Consider the following 20,723-nt stretch of genomic DNA (forward strand, 5'->3'; position numbering starts at 1 on the left):
GAGTGTGCGTGAGGAGCAAATGGGGTCATCTACTCACAGTCTGCCAGTGTTCAGTGTTTTGCGCATGCTCTCGCCCCATGCCCAGCACCAGGTCTTGTTTTTTCCTTAGGAATTCATATTGTAGTGTTAGATTTTATAATTAGCAAGACTAGTTTTGCGTATTTTTCTCAAAATGATAGCACGTTTACCTATCATAAAGGAAAATATTCAGACGTATCTGAAGTTCTTTTTAAATGCACCCCTGTTTAAAGAAAACCCCACTTCTATTAAAATACGGAGCTACTTGGAGCGGTTCAGTTTCGCCGAGCCTGCTGATCAGTGAAATCCATAAATAGTTAAGAGCCTCCAGCCCATGTTAAAGAGGAAGTAAAATGGACTGATCTCATGACCCCAAAACACAGCAGATACTGCAAACTAATTGACTTTTTACTTGGTATTTAAGCAAACTATTTGAGAGTGAGAATTCGGTTATTTCTGAATTGTTTTTATGTCTTAACATCGGAGTCAAATAAACTTGGAAATAATTATGCTTTCTTTGATTTCAAAGTGCAGGCTTTAATGAGAAAATTATTGCTTTTGTTTTTTAAATCATGTAGCCACTCAAGAGGAATTGTATCAAAACTATTGCTTTTAAGCCTTATGAACAAGTTACAAAATATAAGAGCTAATTCTTTAAAATGTATGTTTTATGTTTAGAAGTTTTGTTTGTTTGTTTGTTTGTTTGTTTTAATTTTGGGCATTGTTTTCCACTTAGAGCTTATTTCTGGCTTAGAGAGCCTAGAAAAATGGTCTGAACAAATAGTAATTTTTCCCCTCTTCCTTCCTCCTTCCCTTCCCCCACCTTCTCACATTCTTCCTTTTCCTCTTTCCCATGCTCCCTTTTTTTTTCTCCAACATGTTTGAGCTCCTACTGTATACCTGGTATTATAATGCCGAGTGCCTTGAATTTAAAGGTGAAAAGACCTGGGTTATTCAGAGAGCAAATCAGGGAGAGACCCAGGACAGGAAGCCGCACTAGATATGGAGAACCCCACTGGATACAGAGAACCTTCTCCATAGCTAGACAGAGAGACAGCTAGGCGGTAGGAAGTAGGGTTTCAGGGAGAGCTTCTCAGAAGAGGTGAGCTTTGAACTGACACTAAAAGATAGGTAGTGATTAGCCAGGTACCTTAAGAGTATGAAAGCTGGAACAGCATACACAAAAACACAGAAAGAGAATACAAGTCAATGCATCTAATTTTTTGTGGGGGCGGGGGGTGGAATGTGGGGAAGGGGGAGTAAGAGATGAAGCTGGAGTCCCAGGCAAGGGTTTCCCATGTCACACTGTGAGATTTGGGTTGATTCCTATGGGCAAATGGGAGCCACTGAAGGTGATCAGCGAAAAGAATGACAGGACCAGGTTTGCATTTTAGAAAGCTCACACTGGCATCTTCTAGATATCCAGAGGAGATAGGGGTTGAAATTGAGAGCTTCCAATAGATACTATGTGATATGAATGTAAGTTTTCTTTCAGAATAAACCTGGGCTCATGTATTTATTCATGCAGCAAGCTTTAATTGAACACCTACTTTATGCAAGGCCTCTGGTTCAGTGCTGTGGTCAAGACAGAAAGAGATGAAACATAGTCGCTGTAAGCCTCTCAGCATCCCTCCCCAATACCATTTTTTTGTAAGGTAAACTTCCTACTGCCTGAACCTTACCAGAGGACCCCCCCCCCCACGCATACTGTGTGTAATATACGTTTTGTTTACAACTTAACTCCACTCTTCTAAAAAATCTTTTCTTTTGTTTCAAAATGCAACAACTCTGGTAAGTTAAATAGCATCTATCCTTCCCCTTCCTTAAAGAATATTTTCAGTGTCAATGGACATCTCCCCTGGTACCCATCAGTAACAAATCCTGTAACAAAATGAGGAAAAAAACTTCAGTCTTGTAAATCTGCACACCTCCCTGATCTAGGTGGATGAATTTCCTTCATTTCCAAGAATGTTCCAAGTGCTAAAAGTTAATTTAAAAGGAAAAAAAAAAAAAAAAAGAGGCTGGTTGAACATTCTCACTCTAATTCCACTTGTAGGAAATAAAGAAGAATAGAAATTAGCACCTATCTCGGTGGAGTGTCCTGAGAAATCACTGTGTGAAAATACAGAGTGTGATCTCAATCAGAAGCTTCTGCAATGAGATTTTGGAACTAAATATAGCCCCCATAAGCAGACTTGACTCATAAGTGGAAACAATTGATCTTACAATTAAATTTCTAGGGCTTTTAGATAAAAGAAAATCCAAAATAATCTTTATTCATATCTTACACCAATCTCTTTAGGTTTTAGAAATCACAGCACTTGACAATTACACAGTCTTTTCCACAGGTACTTGTGCAAAACAATTCCATTTTCAAAAATTGGGAAAACCTTCTGAAATAAAATACCTCAAGGGAAATTTTTTTAAAAAATTGGAAACTCAGGTAGCACTGGAAATAAGAATACGAGCTGACCAAAATGGATGTCATACAAGGAACAACAATACAAAGCTGAATGCAGAACTCATAGTTTGCATATTAATAATGCAAGATCCATATACATTTATTCATAATAAATTGAAGATAATTTGCCATGGAATAATTGAACCAGAACTACTTTTTGCTCTCTGCATTTTATTTCAATACTATAACCCGATCTTATAAAGATTTTCATAGTAAAATTTAATGTCAAGTCAATGCAGTATTAATATCTGATTATCTATTCATATAATACATATATTATGGATACTATGAACAAATTAAACACATCACTAATTACAAGTAGAGGCCTACTGTATTGGGGAAATAGGATTCTGTTTATTTCTTGGAAGAGAGCTTCAAAAATAATAATGGATCCTGAAGAATCTATAAAAATTATATGAAGAGGACATTGTCAGCTGTCAAAGATACTCCAAACTGCTTAAAGTTTATTTATTTGTTTCACCCACAAAGACAGGGAGCCTTCGCTGCCTTCCAGCTTCTTCTGCTCAATAGATTTGGTGCCATCGAACAGTTGAAATCAAAACAATGCTAAGCATGGAAAATTAAAATCAAGAAAATTGTTGAAACATAAAACCACCAGCGCTGTTCTTGGTATCCAAAGACTTGACTTCAAATTGCCTCCACCAATAAATAGCTTCAAGGCCTTGACTACAGCACTCCCTTACTCTGGACCTCAGTTTACTTACCTATAAATGTTAGATAATACTACTTATATATTCCACTAATTGTGAGTAACAAAGCAAAACAATGGGATAAGAAATGTATAAGTGTGTGTCAAAGTATAAGGCAATGAAATTTTGCTACAGTGATCAGTACCATTCTTCCTGGATAGAGTTCTCTCTCTTCAGGTGGTTTCTTTACTTAGATACTAAGAATACACAGGCTAGTCCAAGAAAAACCCACCCGAAATACTGTTGAAAGAAATATTTTTAAAATTTTAATCATCAGGAGGAAATATTTTGGTCTGGTTGAGGAACATCTATCTTTGATATTAGTTTGTTTGGATATTAGGCTATTCAGGTATGCAAGGGTAAGTAAAGTATGGCCTCTACCCAGAAGGCACAAAGACTTGTCATTTCAGAAAATCTATAAACTGAGAAATTTCTGTTCTATGAAGTTCCAGTTTATGGTTCGTAGTACTTTGACACCTACAATTTGACCACATGTCTTACCACCTCCTTGAGCGTACAGAGTTTTTGTGAGGACAGGCTTTCCAATGCCCCTTCCTAGCGCCACTAACACTATGTTAAAACTGAGTATTGATGAGATGCCACTCTACTTAAAAGCTTTATTCAGTTCAAGTCAGTGCAGTTCAGCAAACATTTGTGTAGGGTTAATCCTGGGCTGGGAACTGTGCTAGGTACAGGGCAATTCAATAAGGATTTAGATATAGTCCAGGCCCTCCAGCAAATCCCACTGCCTATGAGATACTACCCAACTCCATGGGATGGCATTTGAGCTTAAGAAAACAAAACCCATCACCAACTTAATAAATTAGCCATGTAAAAAGACGGTTTTGAGGAAAATGAGGAAATTTAATATGGCCCTACTATTATTAGGTGATACTTCAGAATTATCACTAATTTTGTTCATGATAACTGCATTGTGATTATATAAGATAATGCCCATCCATTTTAGAGACACATATTGAAATCAGAAGAGGTGAACTGATAGATGTCTGGGATATCCTTTTTAAAAAACTCAGGAAGAGGGGCATCTGGGTGGCTCAGTAGGTTGAGCTCAGGTGACGGTCTCATGGCTTGTGAGTTCGAGCCCTGCGTTGGGCTCTGTGCTAGTAGCTCAGAGCTTGGAGCCTGCTTTGGATTCTGTGTCCCTCCCTTGCTCTGCTTCTCCCCAGCTCATACTTTGTCTCTCTCTCTCTCTCTCTCTCTCAAGAATAAATAAAAAACACTTAAACATTTTTTTAAAAAACTCAGGAAGAAAAGAAAACAAGGTAGATAAAACAAATGTGCCACCATTTTGATAATCTTTAAATGTGGGTAATGGGCATTTATTTGAGGGATCATTTTATTATTCTCTCCCTTTTGTGAATGTTAGGAATCTTTCATAATAAACACATTATAAAAATTGGTTGCCTTGTCTTCTAGCTTTTGTTGTTCTTCCCCTTTACCCAGGATGAGTCTCAGCACTTCCAGCATTGGGCTACCTACTAATATATGGATCCTCAAGTAGCATTGGGCATCTCCAGTTCCTAGTTCAAAGCCATCTTTGAAGGCCTCACTCAGGCCACCTCTGCTGAGTGGCTCAGAAAACAAACAAACAAACAAACAACAACAACGATTTCTCCCATCTTTGGGTACTCAGTACATGACTTATAATTCTTTTATGGTTTGTGTACAATTTATTATAATTATTACTTCTCTTTTCCTCTTGCTTGAGTGGAAACTCCTGTAGATTGGACATCTTATCTTAATTGTCTTTCTTTCCCCTTACTCATCACAGAGTGTGACAGAGTCTCCATCATGTACGGCCCTTAAGAATGTCTGTGGGATGGTAACATTATCAGTCTTCGTGTTGCTTAGTACCTAGAACAATGGTCATGTTTGTGAGCTCAGTAAAGATCGCTTGAAAAGTATAGTTTGGCAGCTAATCTGTGCAAATCACATTTGGCTATAGAACTATGGAACTAGGCAAAACTTAAGTGTATTTGTTTAGCTTAACCTAGTTACTAGAGCAATTTCCGAAGTCTCCTCATTCATTTCAGGTATCAGGCATTTGATTGAAGAGAGAGCCAGCAGAAAGTCATTTGGAGAATGCTGCATAAGTAGGGCTCATTCTGGTGCAACACACAGTATGACTATCCACGAAGCGCTTTTGATTTACCAGGCAGTCTTCTGACAGAGCTCTTCTCCCTTCAGGGAGGTGTGGGTGGTAGAGCTGGTGACATGGGACAGGGGAGCAAAAACAGTCAGTCCAAATAAAGCAACGAAGTGCTCCTGTGCAGTTATAATGCAATTCCATGAGGTAAAGAAGATTTGCTTTTTACATTTACTTTCACAGAGATTAATTCCACAAATCTTTGTAATAAGAAAATATTCTAGGGGCAAAACAAACGTGATACTTTCTAGAGGCCAACTCTATATACAAATTTAGACTTTGCTAAAATAACGAGTTATCGTGCAAGCCAATCTTGACAAGCTTTTAAAAATCGGCAAGGAAAATATATTTCGTTCGTTTAAGTTGGCTGTCAGAGTCCAGTCTCAATACATGATTTACTTGGGCACGTGGCATGTGTTTTGAAAAATCAACCTCCTTTGGGAATTGTCCTCTTAAGATATTTATTCAGAGATGTGCAAGCTGTCAGTGAACATGACGCTTGAGCCAGAAATGGGCAAGTCTGGGTAAAGTGCAGTGGTTTGTAGTTTTTCTGTGTGTGTGTGTGTTTGACAGTTTTGGTCAAATATATAGGTGTCATTTCCCTCAAGTAATCTTTATCATCTGTTGCCTCGGCTCATCTGAGGGTTCATAACTGTTTGTTTCTCTTAGGACCAAGCTGAGAGTATAATGTTAAGCTTAATATAGAACTGTTCGTAGGCTTTTTTCTCCCCCCATCCCACAGTTTCACCATGTGCATTTGTCCAAAGAAGGCGACAAAGTATTTTACAATATTTGACGACAGATTGTGACTTCCCACGTTACTGGCTTCCTTTGCCCACCCTGCAGCAGTATCTTCTGTGTTCCTTTAACCTGCAAAGTAATGACGGTGGCTGATTGCATTTGATAAAGATTTCACCTTTCTGGAGCAATTCTTTACTAAGAACTTTAAACTTCATTATTATAAAAACTAGGAAAAACTACAGCTTAGGCATTTATTTTTTCCAGGCAAAATTCATTTGTCATGATGGAGGATTCCTCAGTTCTAAAGACTGAATATGCATAATAGATATACCTGGAGGTAAGTTTGCTTTAGGGTAGGAATAAAGCTTCTAGCTCCTCGAGGAATAATGTGCCTTTGATTTGGAATACTTGCACACCTCTATGAGCATAAGTTAACTGAATATTTTTGTTACATTTAAGCCCCATTTTCTTGGGAATATAAACTCTGTATTTGTTATGGGACTTACGTATGGATTTGTATAGTCTATGATAGGTTGATCTTTGTGATTCAAATCACTCTTACTTTTATGGGAAGTACTGTGCCATTTTCGATATGGTTATGTAAGTTATGCAGTTTAGCAGCAGAATTACATTCATTCTCTCAGTGAATAATATTCTTCTAATAACAGCATATTTAGACCCAGATAGAAGTTTAGTTATTGTTCAAGTTTCATTTATTGAACAGAATAAGGACAAAATGCTGTTAGAAATTCAAAGAAAATCTTATGCAGTATACCTAGAATCTATACTGTAAACACTGTGTGTATGGCATCCTTGGGACTATGCAATGAAAACAGTGATGAGTAAACAATAAAACAAAAGTAAATCCATTTACCAAACCCAGAAAGGTGAAAGCACTCGATGAAACACAACTCCACAAGAAATCTGAAGTGCTGATAGAACTGTTACATAACCTTCAATTTATTTTAATAACGCTGGAAGGGCAGATGTCATAGCTGTTCCTGGAAATCTTTTTGAGGTTTCCAGGATGTGTTCCTATTACTTTTTTTTTTTTTTTAAAGCATCTACTATATTGTGCAACCTGCAACCAGCATTGACTAATTTATATTATGTTTCCTCTTAAGGCTGACTCAGGATCAGTTCTCCTAAAAGAAGTTCAACTGAGTAGCATGTAGGAATCATATGCAAAGAAGCTTCTCGATACAGGACAGAGCACAGCCTCAGGAAGGTCACACAGGTCAAGCTGATTACCTCCTCCAGCTCTGGCAAGCAGAGGGCTCAGCTGGGTTACCCAAGTTCACAAGGAGCTATTGACATTCAGCTTCAGCTCTCACTCATTACAGATCAGCAGGGGACTGTCTGGGCCTTAGGTTAACTCTTCCCTGCCCTCTTTCAAGATTGCAGTGAGGCTAAAAATGAAAAGAAGCTGCACGGTAACATGGACACAGTTTATTCCCGGTTATTATTCAAGAAATGAACCTTTTCAACCAATATCTAATAAACCTCTTCCAAGGGAAGCAACAATCGCCTTCATCATTTTGCAAGTAAATATATTTGTCCCACATTTGTTCATTATGCAGTAAATGTTTATTTTGGAGGAGGATGGCAGTGGGGAGGATGTTTTACCTTCCCATGGATTATTCCCACTTCGGCTTTGAGAAAGGAAGCCCCATATGATTTCTAAAAAGATAATAGCATTTGTAATTCTCTGTCACTTAAAAGTGCAGGTTTCCCCTGAATTCTTCATGTAAAACTAACCTTGGGGAAAGCATAACGACCCATGACCTGAGAAGCGAAGTTTAGGAAAGTTTGGAACCTCTCTCTTAGGTTACAGCTCAGAGCCCTTAGTGGGAAGCAAGTTCTGAACTTCAGGCTTTGATTTCCTGCTGACACGTTAGGATCTTCCAGAAGTGACTTAACCTGTCTGCCTTTATAAACTCATTTGTAAATTGAAAATAATAGTTATTTTTTAATCCATAAAGAATGTCTTTCCAGTAGCTAGAGGAAGTCTGACTTCCTGTTAAATTCGAGGGTCATCTTTACCTTTGTTAGCTCTCCATTCTTTAGCATTCTACTGGTCCTGGAACACACATTATGCTGAATCCTTGGTTCTCTTCTTTTATTCTTAATTACTCCTGCAAATGGCTGAAGATTTCACATAGTTGAGGCCAATTTTTATTCTACTACTATACGTAACAAAAGCAAGTATCAAGCTTCCTTCAAGGGCCTTGCCCTTGCAAGACCCAAGCCCTACCTTTCAGGAGCTTAGAGTTTAGCCAGAAGACACAGAGTTAGAAAACAATGTGTTCACTTCTAGAAAATCCAAATGAATGATTCAAACTCCAGTTAGGTGAGTTAGGAGTTACCCAGTTAGATTTCTGACTATGTCAAATGACCTACCTAACTGCCAAATTCTACACTTGACGGGAGGAAATAAAAAGACTGCTTATGTAGATGCTCAGAATCATGACTTTAATCCCAAATGCAAACAGAAATCCACAGATCTACCTTTTACTGTAACATTCAACATTGTTGACCGTTCTCTCTATGATGGAGGTTCTAGGAGCTGTTCTGAATTTAGTGTGAGTGAATGAAGTAAATCGGGTAATGCTAGTCCCAGATAATTATTAGCTCTCTACGTTTCTGTCACCATATTCTTTCATTCGGTGATTTTAATCACCACCTCTCCCCTCCCTTGGTCTTAATCTCTTTCCAAATCTTCAACACTAACAACCAGCCCTCTTTCGAGCTTCAGCTCTATTTCTGCACTGGCCTTGTCTGGGTTCCCAACCGGCATTTTCAACTCAGCTATTCTGTAGTAACACCTTTCCCCAGACAAGCTGCTTCTTCTGACTTGCTTTTTGCTGCGCGTAGTCACCACCCACCCAGTCAGTCAGGCTCTCAACTTCAGAGTCATCTTTGATTTCTCTGTCTGCCTGACCCACACAATTTCTCTTCCATCAATATCTCTTGAATCTGATTTTCAGATTTTACACGCCTGTTACCAGATCAATCTTCTGAAAACAAAACTGTCACTCTCACACACTCTGTCACACCCTTCAGGACCACAGGGTGACTTCTAAATTCCTGAATGTTACCTTTAAACATCTGTAATCTGGTACCGGTTTGCCTCTTGTCAACCTTATTCCTAATGATACCCTATGCTGTCTTGATAGCCTCCTCCGAAGTTACCCCATTCCCAAACATGCTCCATATAGTACTGCCTTCTCCCATCTACACTTCCTTCCTGTACAATCACTATCCTACAATTCTTCAGGAACTAGTTCAGATGTCCATGAAACTCTCACTGATTCCTCTTCTAAATAATCTACCTTCCGATAGATAGCTTTTAAGTTCTCCTTTTCTTAAAGCCTTTAACATTTACTATCAAGACCATCACTACTTATGAATGTATATTACTTCTAAGTTCTAAGAAGATACAGGAGATTGTGTCTCGTTGATGTTTGGATCTTCCTCAACACCTAGCACAAAGCTTTGTAGAGAGCAGATGGTTAATAATACTTATTGTGAAGACAGTATGAATGAAGTAGAATTAAAGGCTACCTTTTTCTGAATAGTTTGAGATATTTAAAATTTTTGAATGTCAAGACTGCAATAAAATTCATTTTTGCTCATCATTTCCTGTAGTCACATTTCTCAAGAGAACAGAGAAAAATCTAATTTCTTTTTTTTTTTTTTTTTTGACCTGTAGAGTTAAGGACAACAGATGGCTTATAAATGAGGATTAAAATTTAAATGTGAAGAGTTAATAACATCAAGAGTGAATATCCCATTGGATTGCAAATAGAATGGGAAAAATCAAATAGTGTAATCATACTGTTCTCATTTGACTCTCCATTAATAACTTGCAGTAACAAAGTTCTCCTCAAGAATATTAACAGCAATGTCCAAGCAGGAATTTCTGTGATCAGATCTATGCAAGAAACCAAGGGAAAGAAATGAAACAGAAAAAGTAGTGTCTGGAAAACATGGATAATTTATTATCATATGATGGTGAGATAATTAACAAATTAAATATTAGTAAGTCAAAGACAAAAAGAAAAATGAGTTTTATTATCTCTCTGTATAAGAAGAAAGACTAGCCTGTGTGGCTCATGGCAGGGGATACAAGAAGAATATGAAGTTATTGAAGAGGCTGATGGAAAACTATCTTTTTGGGAAGGAACAGTGACAAATTAGGCAACATAATCAAATCAATGTGAAAAGTACTGTAGAAATACCCACCGCATAGGCGCACATTTTGTATATCTGAAAAAAGAAAAGAAGAAAATTGAATTTTGTCTAATCACTGCTTTTAACCTCTAAGGTTGAGTCTGTCGCTCCTAGGTCATTAGAAATTCATTTGTTGGGGCGCCTGGGTGGCGCAGACGGTTAAGCGTCCGACTTCTGCCAGGTCACGATCTCGCGGTCCGTGGGTTCGAGCCCCGCGTCAGGCTCTGGGCTGATGGCTCGGAGCCTGGAGCCTGTTTCCGATTCTGTGTCTCCCTCTCTCTCTGCTCCTCCCCCGTTCATGCTCTGTCTCTCTCTGTCCCAAAAATAAATAAAAAACGTTGAGAAAAAAATTAAAAAAAAAAAAAGAAATTCATTTGTTTTCTGCCAGTGTTCTTGACATAAAATCATGGGATTCCTATTGGGTATTTTCCTTCCCCTGGCAGGAAACTTTTTATGATTGCTCCTAGTTGGAAATTAAAAGGTCCTGTTTGGGACTGTTAGAGATTGACATGTAGGTATGAGGTTGTGACACTGATCATGACTCCAATATGTGACTTCCCCGTGGTCTGTGTCTGCTTACATTTTCTCTTCTATACTTTTCACCTGTAGTCTGACCTGGGCTTTTCCCTAACAGAGGTGACCTCACAGGAGGCTGATCCATCTGCCTTCTGGTTTCCCAGATCATAATTACGCTGTAATTGAAATTGTGCTTCATGGTAACTTGAAGTCATCATGTTCCAGACTGCCTGTAACACCTCAGTGTAGATACAAGCACCATTATGCTGATCTCGGAAATCTGGCATCGTCCATTCATCCTACATCTTCATTTCAGTGGACTCATGTTATTGTAAGTATTGCTTCAATGCTAATATGTAGGAGACTTCATATTAAGTCACCTGTGAGCAGTCTGTATTGTAACAAGCTCTTCTGGTGATTTTGAAACATGCTAAGTTTGAGAGTCACTGGTTTAGGTAACTAACAATAACTACTGGAACAGTCAATCCCCAAATCTCAATTGCTTAACACAACAAGGCTTATTTCTTGTTCACATCACAGTCCAATATGGGTCAGATAGGCTCCCTCTGTCTTGCAGCTGAGACATCTTGAACACCTGGCTTCCAAATTGCTGAGGAAGGGAAAGACATATGTAAGATTGCTTGGGAAGAGTTTTTGGGCCAGGTTTGGGAGCGGCTTACATCACATCTGCCCACATCCTGTCGGCTAGAGTCTAGTCACATAATTGCAACATCCTACAAGGACGGCTGGGAAATGTAGAGGGGCACATGGTTATTTGTGAGAGTTAACAGTTGGCCACAAGCAAAATCAGAGAAACAGTATATTACTTCCACTAGGCAGATAGGTTGTTCTAATTTTTTTTATTTTATTTTTTATAGTATCTGTGAACCCCCAGATACTGAACCATTGTCTTGAAAGCCATCTTCCTACTTATAGTTGACCCTTCAACAAGCATAAGGTCTCTTCATTTTTTTCTGAAGCTTTATTATCTCTGACTCAGTCTGTGGCCAGACTAGAGCCAGGTAAGATATGGGCATAGACATAGAAATACATGGACAAATAGACATAGAAATAAAAGAGCTGGTTAAAACTGTCCTGAAATGAAAGATTATTATCTCCCAAACTGAAGTCTTTCCACCCTTGATCTCATTTCCCCAGAGGTACCAACCTTGAGCCAGGTATAGTTCTTCCGATATTTAACTCTGTAACTCTCAGTGAGGGGTCAAAGATTCCACTCTCACAGAAGCTAGGCAGTTGGTGTAAACAAAGAAAGCAGGGCATAAGTAACATACCTGGAAGCCTGTAGAATGTTGCCAAAGGCATAGCACAGGCTCCATCTAAGGCAAGCCTGTTTGCTAGCCCTGGCCGATTGCTCCCACGGAGGAATGCAATTTCAGTGTTGCTAGATCTTTCTTACATTCTTTTTTTTTTTTTTTAAAGATAAATTAGGGGGCGCCTGGGTGGCGCAGTCGGTTAAGCGTCCGACTTCAGCCAGGTCACGATCTCGCGGTCCGTGAGTTCGAGCCCCGCGTCAGGCTCTGGGCTGATGGCTCGGAGCCTGGAGCCTGTTTCCGATTCTGTGTCTCCCTCTCTCTCTGCCCCTCCCCCATTCATGCTCTGTCTCTCTCTGTCCCCCAAAAAATAAATAAACGTTGAAAAAAAAAATTTAAAAAAAAAAAAAAGATAAATTAGAAATCTGAATGTTTTGGCTAAGCTTCTCAAGTTTTACAAACATTATATGGGAAATAAACAACAACAACAAAAATGGATTCTTGCAGAATTAGCTTATGGGCCATCAACTTGGAACTCCTGTGCTAAACTGCACATTCATACCTCTATTTTACACTAACCGCTTAAAATTATTTAACAATTATAAACCCTCAAATTTATACCTTAAAATATTCGTTTTTCTATATGGAAGCTGATGAATTAGCTAACTTATACTCTCTTAACTTCCAGTGGACTTCCGCCCCCTTAAATTTTTGTCACCTGATTACTAAACTTCATGTTTTATTCATCAAAATCGATATTCATTACTCCATAGGTCCCATTATTAAGATAGAAACATTAGTGCTTCTTTACACAACTTTTCCTACTTTTTCTCTATACTTACTTAGCTCTATAAACTGTCATTATTTTTACACTGACCAAATTCGTACTATTTAAATTCTGCATTACCGTTATAATTAATTAAATATTTAACCATTTATCTATACTTTATAGGCTAGAATTCAGACCCAATAAGTGTTTTCAATATTCTAATTGCAGCAATTATTAACCACCATGGAACATGGTAGAATGATATAATTTTATCTCACTAAACATGGGCCACTTTAATCGTGAAGGTCAAGTAGATCTCTTTCCTTCCACTCCATGAGGACCTCAAAGTTATTCCACATTGCACCTTTCTTCATATTTGGTCCAAGGCTTCCTCATAGAGTTTTTTGATCTTCCGTGAGCTTCTAAGTTTCTGTTACTTTCTTTTATTTAAGGAGGCAGCATAAACCTTTATTTCAGCCCCACAAAGATCCTGCCTTTTAGCTGCATTATATGTCAACATGAAAACATTGTGGTTAAAACCTTCCATATTCATTTGCCAAGTTTGACCATTGTTTCTTCTCACTTTCCACAGAGCCTGCTTTGAAGGAGTCTCTTTTCACTGTAGTTCTGTGTTGGGTGTACTATTTCTTGGATCTCATGGCTTCCCTTTTTTCAATTTCTTTTCTGTTGTTTTGAAAAGAAACTACAGCTGTTTTTTTTTTTTTATATAAGAAAAGGTAAATGAAGATAACTCATTGTGTGTTCAAAAATGTCTTTATTTTATACCCTCACATTTTTAATTGCCCTCAGACTGAGAACGCTGAAGGATATAACTAGTTCCTGTTGGTATAGATATGAATACCTCATCCTATGCCCAGTTGGCACTCGGGCATTTCTTGAGCTCCTGCAAATTTGCTTCTTCTTCTCTGCCTCCTGCTTAATGTCTCCCACTTCTGTTCTCTTTGTTGGGAATTTCTCTTAGGATATTGAACCTCTTGATTAAGTCTCCATATCTATTAATTTTTCTTTAACATATATATGTATAATATATAATACAAATATATATAATATATAACACAAAGTATATTTTAAAAAGTTATATATTATAAATTAGCATGCATTTTTATATGCATTTAAATATATTACATATATAAATTTCTATTCAAAGCTACATATATATTAATCACATATGTACAAGGAAACTTAAACTGAGGTGGTCTAAGATCTTGGTAGCCTATATAACACACTGAAACCTAAGTCAGGGTCAATGCACTTGAATCCGAGAAAATGAAACTTAAGAACATCTAATCGCAAACATCCAACTAGGCTTCCACAAATTGGACAACTGATTAAGCGGTAGCCAATCAAATAATTCCCTTACTTTGCTTCCATCTGCAAAAGCCTTTCCCAGCTTGTCAGGGGAACACTCTTAACTTTGTTCGGTGTTGCCTAATTTGAATGGATGTCTGTGCAAAGAAAGTAGTGTAAATTTTAATGTGCCTCAGTTTACCATTCAACATATATATCATAACCTATATATTTAATCTTTGAGGCTTTGGCTCTGGGTTTCAAATTAGAATTATTTTGACTTATATTATTTTTTAAAAATTTGCCATTCATACATCTAATTTCCAAGAATGCTCATTTTCTATTTGTGTATTTTTCATAGTGATCTCTTCTTGATGTGCTAGGGTTTTTTTTTTTGTTTGGTTTTGCTTTTTGGTTTTATTTTATTTATTTATTTTTTTGTGAGCAACATATTCTTGAATCTCTCTGAAAGACTAATTCCATTCCATGGATTATCTGTTTCTTAGGGGTCACTTGCTTCTGTTCAAGCCCCCTTTTTTTGACCCCCTGGTTTTTCTCACAAAAATAGTATTCTTTGGTTTGTCCACTCGAAGTTGTGAATAAAAGGTTCAATTAATGAATGTAATAACAGGGGAGGGTTTTCTCTGCCAGGAATTGTGTGTGTGTAAAAAACAGCAGGTGCACTTTACCATTTAGGGGTAGACCTCCTCCCCACTCTTGGAAAAAAAATAATAATGAGAACGAGGCTTTGCTCTAGGGTATTAACTCCCACTGGGGCCCCGAATTCTGTCTTGTTAGGGAGTTAGTTCCTTTAGAAAGCATTTACCTGAAAACTGTCCCTAGATTGCCATATGGCTATATGATCTCAAAGGTATTCCTCAGTCTCCTCCTGCCCTGCTCCACAGAACAGAAGCCTTACTTCTTTTTCTTTTTCTTTTTCTTTTTTTAATTTTTAAGTTTATTTACTTATTTTGAGAGAGAGACAGAGAGAGAGAGAGGGAACAAGTAGGGGAGGGGCAAAGAGAGAAGGGGAGAGAGAGAATCTTAAGCAGGCTCTGTACTGTCAGCACAGAGCCCCATGCGGGACTCAAACTCACGAGCTATGAGATCACGACCTGAGCTGAAACCAAGAGTTGGACATTTAACCAACTGAGCTACCCAGGCACCTGAGCCTTATTTCTTAGGCTTCCTTGTCAATTGGATAGATTCCTCCAGCAGAAAGTACAGGTGGAAGACTGGAGAGTGGGAAGAAGAAGAGAAACCAGGGTATTTATCACTGTTTGTGTGTCCCAGGCAGCTGTAGTATCGCAGGCAGCATTTGCAGAAGTGGCAGTGCCTTCTTCATACCTCTCCTGCCAATCTGTCCTTTCTTCTATGGTCCCAGCTTCAACTGCGCAGGCTTGCGGCCATTTCAACTTCTGCTAGAAGGCGATAGCTTTGGGCTCTGTTAACACTCCCTTTTCCTTTGGCTCTTCTAGCCCTTGGGGATGGTAGAGGCTTACCGCAATTGCCAATCTCTGAGTTGCATCACCATCTCAAGATCTTGGGCATTTCCAGTTCTTCCCATGATCAGGATAACCCATTCTCTGTAGCAGTTGATTTCTCTAGTTTAGGATAACTTTTAAAGGTTTTCTTTAATTGCCACACAATTCCAGGCAGAGAAAACCCACCCCTGTTATTATATTCCTTTTAAGGTTTTTCTTGTTTGTTTGTTTGTGTTTGAGAGAGAGAGAGAGAGTGCAAAAGCAGGGGAGGGGCAGAGAGAGGGAGAGACAGTCCCAAGCAAGCTCCGCACTGTCAGCCAGAGTCTGATGCAGGGTTCGAACCCGCAAACCGGGAGCTCATGACCTGAGCCAAAAATCAAGAGTTAAATGCTTCACTGACTGAGCCACCCAGGTGCCCCAAGGTTTTTATTTTTCTGGTTTAGACACTGACTGGCATTATTCCACAGCCCTTTGTTTCCCTCTAATCTGTTGATTCTTTATTTAGAGTTTTTCCAGAACTTCACCTAAGAAGGGTCCTCCCTGAAATACAGCATTCTTCAACAAGTGTATATACCGTTGAGCGTGTGGCTTCCTCCACCCTGGGGGTACACTTCCCTGCGATCCCCATCTGCTTTAATTTCCTAATTAGGCCACCTCTTGTACTCTCTATAACCCCCCATTTATGATGTTACCAATTCATTCTCTTTTAAACACCTTACTGTCATTTCAATGGCGGGGGGGGGGGGTGGCGCGGAGGGCGGAGATGACATCGTGCACTCGGTTTATTGCCTAGTCATAGGAGTTTTTCGTCAGCAATCTTGGTGATTTGGAGACTGGAAACTTGGCAATTTGGGGAGCAATTTTATTTATACAAGTTTACTTTTGTGAAAAACAACAAGTCGATAATACTTATTTCTGTATTTAAAGGCGAGGGGCTAATAATTTTGAAGTAGGCAAAATTAGGGAGGGATTTAGGTGAGCATTTTCTGACTTACCCCTTCATCCATGTCCAATTACATCTTCAGAGCAGAGGCCCCTCCTATTCGATGTTTCTGTGTATTGGAAACTGCCTCTCTCGAGGTTACATGGTTTAATCGGTTATTCTGTGAACACACCAAAACTATTCAATTTGCTAATTTGGTCCTGCAGTGATTTGAGTATGTCCCTTTCATTTAGCCACTTTGTTATGACACAAACACGATTATAATGTAATAAGAAAAGACATTTCCTCCGCACATTTTCTTTAGTTGTAGTTATATTGAACTGAAAACATCAATCTATTTGGGAAAGTGGAGAAAATTACCTAACAACCAGATAAGGTATGGATTCAATCATTCCTAATGATTTTATAGTGGCTAGAAAATAGTGGTCTAAATTTTTAGGATTGAATCTACTACAAATTGAGAAATTGATGCCTCAATGTTGTGTATTTTGAATGTTTGGCAAAATTGTAACATACAGACATTCTAACTGGTTTCCTTGCCAGAAGAAAGCTGGATAAGAACATGTATGGAATGGACAACTATTGGGGCATCTGCTCAGTTAACACTGACTCGTTTTCTCTGAGAAATTCACCCCTAGGTTATTCTTTCTTTGTGTGTGTTGCTTTGACTGCTTGCAACTGGCCCAGAGTGGACACCTGACCATGCTGAGCCAATCAGATTCTCTAAGAAACTGATTCTCAGAGGCATCTCATTAGTCTATAAACATGGCTAGAGACACACAGCATGTAAAATGTCCCTGGGTGAGCTATCCATCTTCCACTATGTAGAAAGAGAAACAGAGAAATGACAAAAAGCAATGATGGAAACCAGCAAAGAGAATTGTGGAGATAAGAGACCATGGAAAGAGAGAGAGAGAGAGAGAGAGAGAGAGAGAGAGAGAGAGAGTCACTGCCTAGCAGCTTTTATTTCTGAGTCCAATTCCTTTAGAGGTGTGGAATTTGTGAGACCCTCTTGAATTCTTATAATTAAATCTCCTTTTCGCTTAGGCTGGTTGAACTGGTCTTCCACTTGTCATCAAAAGAGCCTAAAATACAACAGAACACACAGAAGACTGGGTTGCCTGTTTACTGCCACTACGTGAATAAAAGAAAAAGAAATGCAGGCTGATGGGTTTACATCTGTGTAAAGAGAACAAATTGCATGCACTTTTTTTGCCCTGGTTCTTAGTTGGCTTTCACTGATTTTGTTCTTTATTAACACATAAGAAATGCATCTTCAACAATTTGTATAATAAGTCCTAAGCAAGCCTCTAATTCCTGAAAGTTTAGCAGATTTACTTCATTTGGTTAAAGTGTTAGAAATTTGTGTTATATTTTATGTAATATAAATAAGTTTTGATAAAAAAGTGGACTTTTGGTAAAACTCATTAAATAGTTTGAATGAGCTTTGTAGAATCAGCATAATGCCTGGTAAATAGCATAGGTGCTCATTAAACTATCAGCTCATGTTTCCTTTCATTTTTCAATTAGAAAATGTTTCATTGATTGATTGCTGCACTGCCTCAAGAAACAGATGAACACCAAAAACTATAGGTAGTCCTGGGACTATGGACGTCTTAACTTCAGGAAGGAATCCAGTTAGAACTGCAGAGGAAACAGACTGAGATAGATATTTTCAATACTTCCTGCTAAAGACTGCAAAAGAAATTTACAAGAGCACAGAGGAGGGACAGCTCCTTGGCTGTGAGGGCAATGGGGGCAAATTGGCCAGTTGTACCCTCAAAACAAGTCCTTTACATTCTATAGTCCCAGTTTATTATTTGTACAATGAGGCTAATAAGAATTTCTCTTTGGTTCTTGTCATGGTTAAAGGAGATAATAAAAAATTGGTGCCCCAGGAATATTAGCACTACCTGGAGAAGTTGAGGAAAAGCCACCACTGACAGGACACTTGAACTGAGTCAAGTGTTGAGTGAGTCATGCGTAGTTAGCAGTATACATTTTCCCAGAAGAACATTTTAGAAACAAGAAACAGTTTATATGAGAGCAGCTCCTCCCCAGTTTCCAGGCAAAGTGTCTTCAAGCAGTAGGGAAAAGTTTTGTGTGGCCCCCTACAGAAAGTGCTGGAAAAGAGTAGTTGGGGAGACAGGTTGGGGCTCATTGTGAAGGGCCATCTGCGGAGATGGGTTATTCCATAAGTATAGGAAGCCAACAGGGGTTTTAAGCATGAATATGGTGATGTCCGGGAGGAAAACTTTTCCCTCTACCTAGCTTAGTTTCACTGGCTGAGGCCTTGTAAACTGGAGTAACAAAAGACAAATTAACAAGAGAAAAGCAAACAGAAGTGTATCCATGTGTGCTTACACATGGAAGTACCCAGGGATGAGTAACTCAAAGGGGTGATTAGAGCTTGGGCTTATATGACATCTTAACAGAAGAACAATGCATTTTTGGAGAAATGACAAGACAAAGGAAAAACAACTTTGAGCTTTAGGGAAGCATATTGGGGGAAGGCAAATGTATTGGGGAACTAATGGAAGATAAAGGCTAGTTGGAAACATTTGTTATGTGGGTTCATCTGGTGCCATCTCTGGGCTGATAAGGATCTAGAGTTGTCTCTAGTGATTAACTTCTGTCCTTCCTGGTGGAGAGGAGAGGAGAGACATATTTACAATTTATATCCTGCTTTTAGATAAATAGGGGGAGGGCATACAGCTTTTCTTGTATCTGCTTTTTCTCAATTGCCCTCAGCTCAAAACAATCTTTATACCAAAGTGGCATATTTTGAGGTGGCATAGTCTGCTACCCTTTAGCAGTCAAATTCATTTTTAGGATAATAAACTTCAGGATTTGTGGAGAAAGCACTAGAAGGAGAATGGGGAGACATCCAGTTTAGAATTCTCAGGATAATAATGCACCTATACTCTGTGTGTGTTTCTTAGGAACTATTTATTCTCAAGACTCAAAAGGCTAATGATGACTGCTGTGGAAAAATACTACCTTCCCAAAAGCGCTTATGGATCTAAAGATCATCTTTTTTTTTTTTTTTTTTTTTTTTTTTTTAATTTTTTTTTTTTTTTCAACGTTTTATTTTATTTTTGGGACAGAGAGAGACAGAGCATGAACAGGGGAGGGGCAGAGAGAGAGGGAGACACAGAATCGGAAACAGGCTCCAGGCTCTGAGCCATCAGCCCAGAGCCTGACGCGGGGCTCGAACTCACGGACCGCGAGATCGTGACCTGGCTGAAGTCGGACGCTTAACCGACTGCGCCACCCAGGCGCCCCCTAAAGATCATCTTAAATATACAGAAGCAGAAACACGCGAGCTGAAATATAAAGGAAGAGAAATATTAAGTGTTTTTGAAATTTGTACGAAAAATTAAACATGCAGATGGATAAAGTGACCCAGTGAATGCAGCTGTTTAATATGGTGGAGTAGAGTGATTGATTGCTGCTTGCTGGAGCCCAGGGCTGAAAGCTATTTAGCCAAGCTGAGCAACATGAATTGTCTTATTACACGACTACAACAATTTGTGCCCTCAAATTTTTCTTCCTACACTTTATGGTAAGTTTTAGTCATGCGCTTAACTTGGGTAATAGTTATAAAGCCATGAAGCCTGTGGTCCAGTCTCAGAATGTACCGTTGTTAAAGAAAAACTCAGAAACTAAAAAAGTCATTTCAAAATAATCAAATATCTTTATTTCTTTTTCTAGAACACCACAAAGAGAACACAAGTCTACAGCATGACTTTTTAAATCCATTTCTACTCTAGTTTCACACACTGCGGTTTCCCCCAGGTTTCTCATTTCCGAAGCTTCCTGAGAGCTTTCCCCAGACCCAGTCTGGGCCCTGTTCTTGTTTGTTTGTTTGTTTGTTTTATTTCTACCACTTTCCTTCTGAATGTGCATGACACAAGTTCAGAAGAAACAATCTGGAAAAAGAGGCTTTTCCTCGGATGGCAGAAGGCATTGGGAGACACTCAGAAAGAAATGGCAAATCCTCTCCAGCAAGCAGGAATGAGACAATGGCGGGGAACATTCATATGAGTGATTTATCTATATTAGTAAATTGGACCAGAGTGAACCAAGTATGAGAAATAGG

The 20,723-nt window shown here is 38.7% G+C and overlaps 2 long non-coding RNA genes across 3 annotated transcripts in view; both read left to right on the forward strand.

The window, feature by feature from the left end:
- LOC147577535 (uncharacterized) overlaps nt 1–7,614 on the forward strand; it is a 55,395-nt gene extending 47,781 nt beyond the window's left edge. Inside the window, exons 3-4 of one of the 2 annotated variants that reach the window (XR_015240375.1) lie at nt 6,099–6,434; nt 7,222–7,614. This is a non-coding gene — a long non-coding RNA (uncharacterized LOC147577535). The remainder of the gene's footprint in view (nt 1–6,098; nt 6,435–7,221) is intronic. The other variant, XR_015240377.1, reaches the window with a different exon arrangement.
- Nucleotides 7,615–10,834: 3,220 nt separating this feature from the next.
- On the forward strand, nt 10,835–19,657 carry LOC147577537 (uncharacterized). Its single transcript, XR_015255854.1, has 3 exons — nt 10,835–11,177; nt 11,725–11,868; nt 19,564–19,657. It is a non-coding gene; the product is annotated as an uncharacterized LOC147577537 (long non-coding RNA).
- Nucleotides 19,658–20,723: the final 1,066 nt, after the last annotated feature.

The sequence above is a fragment of the Puma concolor genome, chromosome C2 (genome assembly GCF_028749965.1).
Source record: "Puma concolor isolate L17-30 chromosome C2, mPumCon1.1.hap2, whole genome shotgun sequence".
Taxonomy (NCBI): domain Eukaryota; kingdom Metazoa; phylum Chordata; class Mammalia; order Carnivora; family Felidae; genus Puma; species Puma concolor.